This window comes from Cetorhinus maximus, unplaced genomic scaffold (assembly GCF_964194155.1).
Source record: "Cetorhinus maximus unplaced genomic scaffold, sCetMax3.hap1.1 HAP1_SCAFFOLD_965, whole genome shotgun sequence".
NCBI lineage: Eukaryota > Metazoa > Chordata > Chondrichthyes > Lamniformes > Cetorhinidae > Cetorhinus > Cetorhinus maximus.
Genome location: NW_027596907.1, coordinates 116,922 through 122,921, shown reverse-complemented (window position 1 = coordinate 122,921; position 6,000 = coordinate 116,922). Strand labels below are relative to the sequence as shown.

The window sequence follows — 6,000 nt, the reverse complement described above, 5'->3', positions numbered from 1 at the left end:
CTCTCTCAAAACCTCTCCTCATCTTAAACCTTGATCAGGTCACCTCACCTTCCACTGTTCCAAGGAGAACCATCCCAGCTTTTCCCATCCCTCCTCTTATCTGAGACCCTCTAATCCCTGGTAAAGTCCTGGTGAAACGTGCTCTCTATCCCCTCGACGGCCTTTACATCTTCCCTGAATTATCCGCAATTTTTCAGCTGAGTTCTAACCAGGAATGGAGGCGGTTTGTGTAAGATCTTTACTTGAATGTTCTGCCCGCAGTAACCCCCAGGTTATTGTGTTTCAAGGTGCAGCTTCTTTGGGGGGTCATCGTCCTTCCTCATGCACTCTGCTGACGGGATGCAGACTGGACGGTGGAGCTGCGTTGCTGTATCCCCCAGTGCCTCTCCGGGAGCAGCAGGCGGTGGGATGTCCTGTCTGATACTGAGGTAGGTGTGTTTGTGTGGGGGAGGAGGGGGGTGCGTCTGTCTGTGTGTGGGAGGGGAGGGGGTGCGTCTGTCTGTGTGTGGGAGGGGAGGTGGTGCATCTGTCTGTGAGTGGGAGGGGAGGGGGTGCGTCTGTCTGTGAGTGGGAGGGGAGGGGGTGCGTCTGTCTGTGTGTGGGAGGGGAGGGGGTGCGTCTGTCTGTGTGGAGCTATACTGTTGGGGGGGTGGAGGGGCTCGGTCTGTGTTGTTGGGAAGGGGGGGTCCCGCTGTTTTACATTTCTTGTGACGGTGGAGCTAAGTGTTGAGGCTGCGAATGAGCGCGGGCATTGTGTCCGTTTCCCAGTGGAAGGCTGCAGCTCAAACACACCGAAATCTGATAAGGCAAACCTCTCGGGCTCATTCACTCTTCATTTCTCTCTCTCGTTTATGTCGTGATGTTATCTGGTTCTCACGCACCACCCCCGCCCCCCAGCAATTACTTACTCACCCTCTCTCAGCCAGGCTTCCCGTTTCTAACTGTGTCTGTGTGTGCACACCAGCTGTGATGCTACTCATGGTCGATTACTGCTTTCCATGGAGGGTCATATATGACGAGTGAGCACCAGGGAGAGGTCCAGGGGGTGTGCCAGGGCTAGCAGATTGGTATCCCTGCGTGCCTGTTCAGCTTCATGGTCATTTGGTTACCGGATGCCTGGGGATAGAGTAGGGTAGAGATAATGTCACTGGACTAGTAATCCAGAGGCCCAGGTTTAAGCTGTAAGACATGGGTTCAAATCCCACCACGGCAGCTGGTGGAATTTAAATTCCATTAATTATAAAGCGAGTCTCAGTAATGATGACCATTGTCGATCGTCAAAAAACCCATCTGGCTCACTAATGTCCTTTAGGGAAGGAAATCTGCCATCCTTACCCGGTCTGGCCTATATGTGACTCCAGACCCATAGCAGTGTGGTTAACTCTTAAAAGCCCCCTGAAATGGCCAAGCAAGCCACTCAGTTGTATCTAAAACAGCTACAGAAAAGTTGAATAAAACCCAGACGGACCACTCGACATCGAACCGGCACTGGAAATGACAATGGCAAACTCAGCCTTGTTGACTCTGCAAAGTCCTCCTTACTAATATCTGGGGGCTAGTGCCAAAATTGGGAGATCTGTCTCACAGACTAGTCGAGCAACAGCCTGACGTAGTCATCCTCACTGAATCATAACTTACAGATAATGCCCCAGACACCACCATCACCATCCCTGGGTATGTCCTGTCCCGCTGGCAGGGCAGGCCCAGCAGAGCGGGCTGCACAGTGGTATACAGTTGGAAGGGAGTTGCTCTGGGAGTCCTCAACATCGACTCTAGACCCCATCAAGTCTCATGGCATCAGGTCAAACATGGGCAAAGGAACCCCCTGCTGATTACCATGTACTGCCCTCCCTCAGTTGATGAATCAGTGCTCCTCCATGTTGAACACCACTTGGAGGAAGGACTGAGGGTGGCAAAGGCGCAGAATGTACTCTAGGTGTGGGACTTCCATGCTCATCACCAAGAGTGGCTCAGGAGCACCGTTACTGACTGAGCTGGCCGAGTCCTGAATGACACAGCTGCTAGGCTGGGTCTGCGGCAGGTGATGAGGGAAAAACATACTTGACCTCATCCTCACTAACCTGCCTGCTGCAGATGCATCTGTCCATGACATTATTGGTAGGAGTGACCACTGCACAGTCTTTGTGGAGACGAAGTCCTGTCTTCACATTGAGAATACCCTTCATCGTGTTGTGTGAACTATCACCATGCTAAATGGGATAGATTTTGAACAGATCTAGCAATTCAAAACTGGGCATCCATGAGGTGCTGTGGGCCATCAGCAACAACAGAATTGTATTCTTCTATGGGCTATGTGCCCTGACAATATTTCGGCAATAGTATTAAAGACTTGTGCTTCAGATCTTTCCACGCCCCTAGCCAAGCTGTTCCAGTACAGCTACAACACTGGCATCTACCCGGCAATGTGGAAAATTGCCCAGGCATGTCCTATACATAAAAAGCAAGGCAAATCCAACCCAGCCAATTACTGCCCCACCAACCTACTTTCGATCATCGGTAAAGTAATGGAAGGGGTCAACAACAATGCTATCAAGTGGCACTTGCTTCGCAATAAACTGCTCACTGACACTCAGTTTGGGTTCTGCCAGGGTCACTCAGCCCTGTCCTCATTACAGACTTGATTCAAACATGGACAAAAGAGCTGAACACCAGAGGTGAGGTGAGAGTGACTGCCCTTGACATCAAGGCACCATTTGACCGTGTAGCATCAAGGAGCCCTAGCAAAACGAGTCAATGGGAATCGGGGGTGGGGGCGGGGGGGATGGTGGGGAGGCTCTCTGCTGGTTGGAGTCATACCTAGCACAAAGGAAGATAGTTGTGGTTATTGGAGGCCAGTCATCTCAGCTCCAGGACATCACTGCAGGAGTTCCTCAGGGTAGTGTCCTCAGCCCCACCATCTTCAGCTGCTTCATCAATGACCTTCCATCATAAGGTCAGAAGTGGGGATGTTCGCTGATGATTGCACAATGTTCAGCACCATTCGCGGCAACTCAGATACTGAAGTAGTCCATGTCCAAATGCAGCAAGACCTGGACAATATCCAGGCTTGGGCTGACAAGTGGCAAGTAACATTTGCACCACACAAGTGCTAGGCAATGACCATCCCCCACAAGAGAGAATCTAACCATCACCCCTTGATATTCAATGGCATTACCATCGCTGAATCCCCCACTATCAACATCCTGGGGCTCCCACTGTATGCCACAGGAGCTATCATCAAAACTCATTTAACACGGAGCAGACCACATTAGGGATAGGTGATCAAAGGCTTGTTCAAAGGGGAAGGTTTTAAGGAGAGAGAGAGATGGAGAGGTTTAGACAGGGAATTCCAGATCTTAGGGCCCAGGCAGCTGAAGGCACAGCCGCCAATGGTGGAGCGATGGAAGTCGGGGATGGGGCGGGTGTGCAAGGGCCCAGGATTAGAGAACAGAGATCTGGGAGGGCTGTGGGGCTGAAGGAGATGAGAGGGAGGGGGGACGGGTGCGAGGCCATGGAGGGATTTGAAGGTGAGAATGAGAATTTTAAAGTTGAGTTGAGGTTGAGGGATTACAACTGAGGATTAAGGATCGTGAGCCCACTTTTGACCACACTGTTAGTGTCTGAGGTTGAGATGAGAAAGTTTGAATGAGGGGAGAGTTTAAGTAAAGATTTGCGCAGTATCAAGTGAGATTCTGTTATCCAGCCCAGTTTTCACTTCCTCCATGACTCTGTGTGTCATAGCTAGAAACTCTCCCGTCACTTTCCCCAACACTTTCCCACACACTCCTCCCTCCCTGCATTCAAATTGACGCGCTGACTCTGTGGCTCCTGTGCTGCCCCTGTTATTCCAGGAATTCCCCCAAGCTGTAAACACAAGAACACAAAGCAGGAACAGACCGTTTAGCCCGTCGAGCCTGCTCTGCCACTCAATACGACCATGGCTGACCTTGGGCTTCACCTCCACTTTCCCACCCACTCCCCATATCCCTTAATTTCTTGAGACCAAAAATCTGTTTATCCCAGCCTTAAATGGATTCAACAATGGAGCATCCACAACCCTTTGGGGTAGAGAATTCCAAAGATTCACAACTCTCTTGAGCGAAGAAGTTTCTCCTCATCTCAGTCCTAAATGATTGGCCACTTACCCTGAGACAAATTTCCCAGCTGGTGGGGGGGGGTGAACAATCTCTCAGCGTCCACCCTGTCAAACTCCTTCAGAATCTGTGAAGCCTCCTTACAATGACTCCCATTTATCTACCATCTTTACCACAGGAAGACATTCCCAACGTGCTTCATGTGAGCTATTACCGAACAAAATTTATCACCTGCAAGCTACAGATTCCTCTCCGGTCACCCCTGTGGTAATCTGATGTGTAATATGCCTTTAAGAAGAACGTTATAATGGAAGGTCACATGACCTTAGTATCCAATAGCAGAGTAGCGTGGGCTACCTTAGTAGTCAGCAGTGAGCAGTCTAGAGTTGGAGTCTGTAATGTAGAGACAGGATTTGAGTTGTAAGCACACAAGTGTGGCTGCTGAGTTCTTTTGTAAATAAAAAGAATGTATTCTACATAAGAACTGTCTACTGATCTCTGTCTGTGGTACCAACTCAGTCATCCCGAAACAAGTGTACAACCCGGATCCATCAGTCCAGCTAAACTAGTTACCAGGATCCAACAAACTGGCAATGAGGAAAAAGCAAGGAAGGAAATCAAGTGAACCGAAATCGGGCCGTACCTCACGTGGTAATTATAAGTAGAATTTCCGTCCTAATCGTCGAAGCAGTCTCCTCGAAGCATGCCGCAGTTTTGAAGAGTTGTTCCTTTTGACCCAATGGTGGATGAATGGTCTCATTATGTTGAATGCCTCTTTTTCCAAGTTAATGGCATTGCGGGGAAGGAGAAGAGGCGAGCGATTGTCTTATCCACGTGTAGGAGTAAGACCTATGGATTGATTTGAAGTTTGACGGCACCAGTGCCCCGGATTTGAAAAGTTTTGATGATTTAGTGAACCTTGTGAAGAATCATTACCTGCCCGAGCCCTCTGTAACGATGCAACAGTTCAAACTTAACTCAAGAACTAGAGCCCCAGGGGAGACAGTCGCTTGTTATGTGGCAAGTCTGAAACAGTTAACAGAATATTGCGAATTTGGTACATCTGTAAATGAAATGCTTAGAGATCATTTGGCACGCGGCATAAATGAAGATACTGCCTGAAAACAAATTTGGATTTTCAGAAGGTGCAGGAAATAGCACTGGCTGTGGAAGGTGCAGTGAGGGACTCGAAAGCCATACAGGGAGCGCAAAATAGTCATCCTCCACATTGGGCGGGGAACCCCAGCCAGAAAGGGTACAAAAATGTACAGCTCTGTTGAGAAGCAGCCACAGCTTGCAGACAAATAAAAATAAATGACATAGTAGTGAAAACATGGAATAATGGCAATGGGGTGGAAGCAAACAACCCTGTAATGAATGGAAGTTTGAAAAATCGAATGTTTTACTGTCATTGAAATGGACACCTCATGAGACATTGTAAGGACAGAATCAGGCAGATTTTCAATCGAAAGAAAAAACCCCGCAAGATTCATAACATAGAAGAGCCTGAAGCAACAGATTCCGATATTTGTTCATTGGTTCTGTTCTTCCTACCTTTTAGATTATACAATTTATGTAACAGTGAGGGTGAATCATAGACCTATCAGAATGGAGGTAGATACAGGAGCTTCCACTACGGTAATAGGTGAGCATACTTTTAAAAGCAAAAAACTGTGGATGCTGGAAATCCAAAACAAAAACAAAAATACCTGGAAAAACTCTGTAGGTCTGGCAGCATCTGCGGAGAGGAGCACAGTTAACGTTTCAAGTCCGAATGACCCTTCAACAGAACTAAGTAAAAATAGAAAAGAGATGATATACCTATATGATAAAAGAGGCTTATATTTCACCTCTTTTCTATTTTTACTTAGTTCTGTTGAAGGGTCATTCGGACTTGAAACGTTAA

General features: G+C 48.2%; 1 long non-coding RNA gene across 2 annotated transcripts in view; it reads left to right on the top strand.

Annotated features, from left to right (window-relative positions):
* The first annotated feature begins 285 nt into the window (after positions 1-285).
* Positions 286-6,000, top strand: part of LOC144675347 (uncharacterized) — an 85,999-nt gene continuing 80,284 nt past the window's right edge. For both annotated transcript variants that reach the window (XR_013574940.1, XR_013574941.1), the window contains exon 1: positions 286-428. This is a non-coding gene — a long non-coding RNA (uncharacterized LOC144675347). The remainder of the gene's footprint in view (positions 429-6,000) is intronic.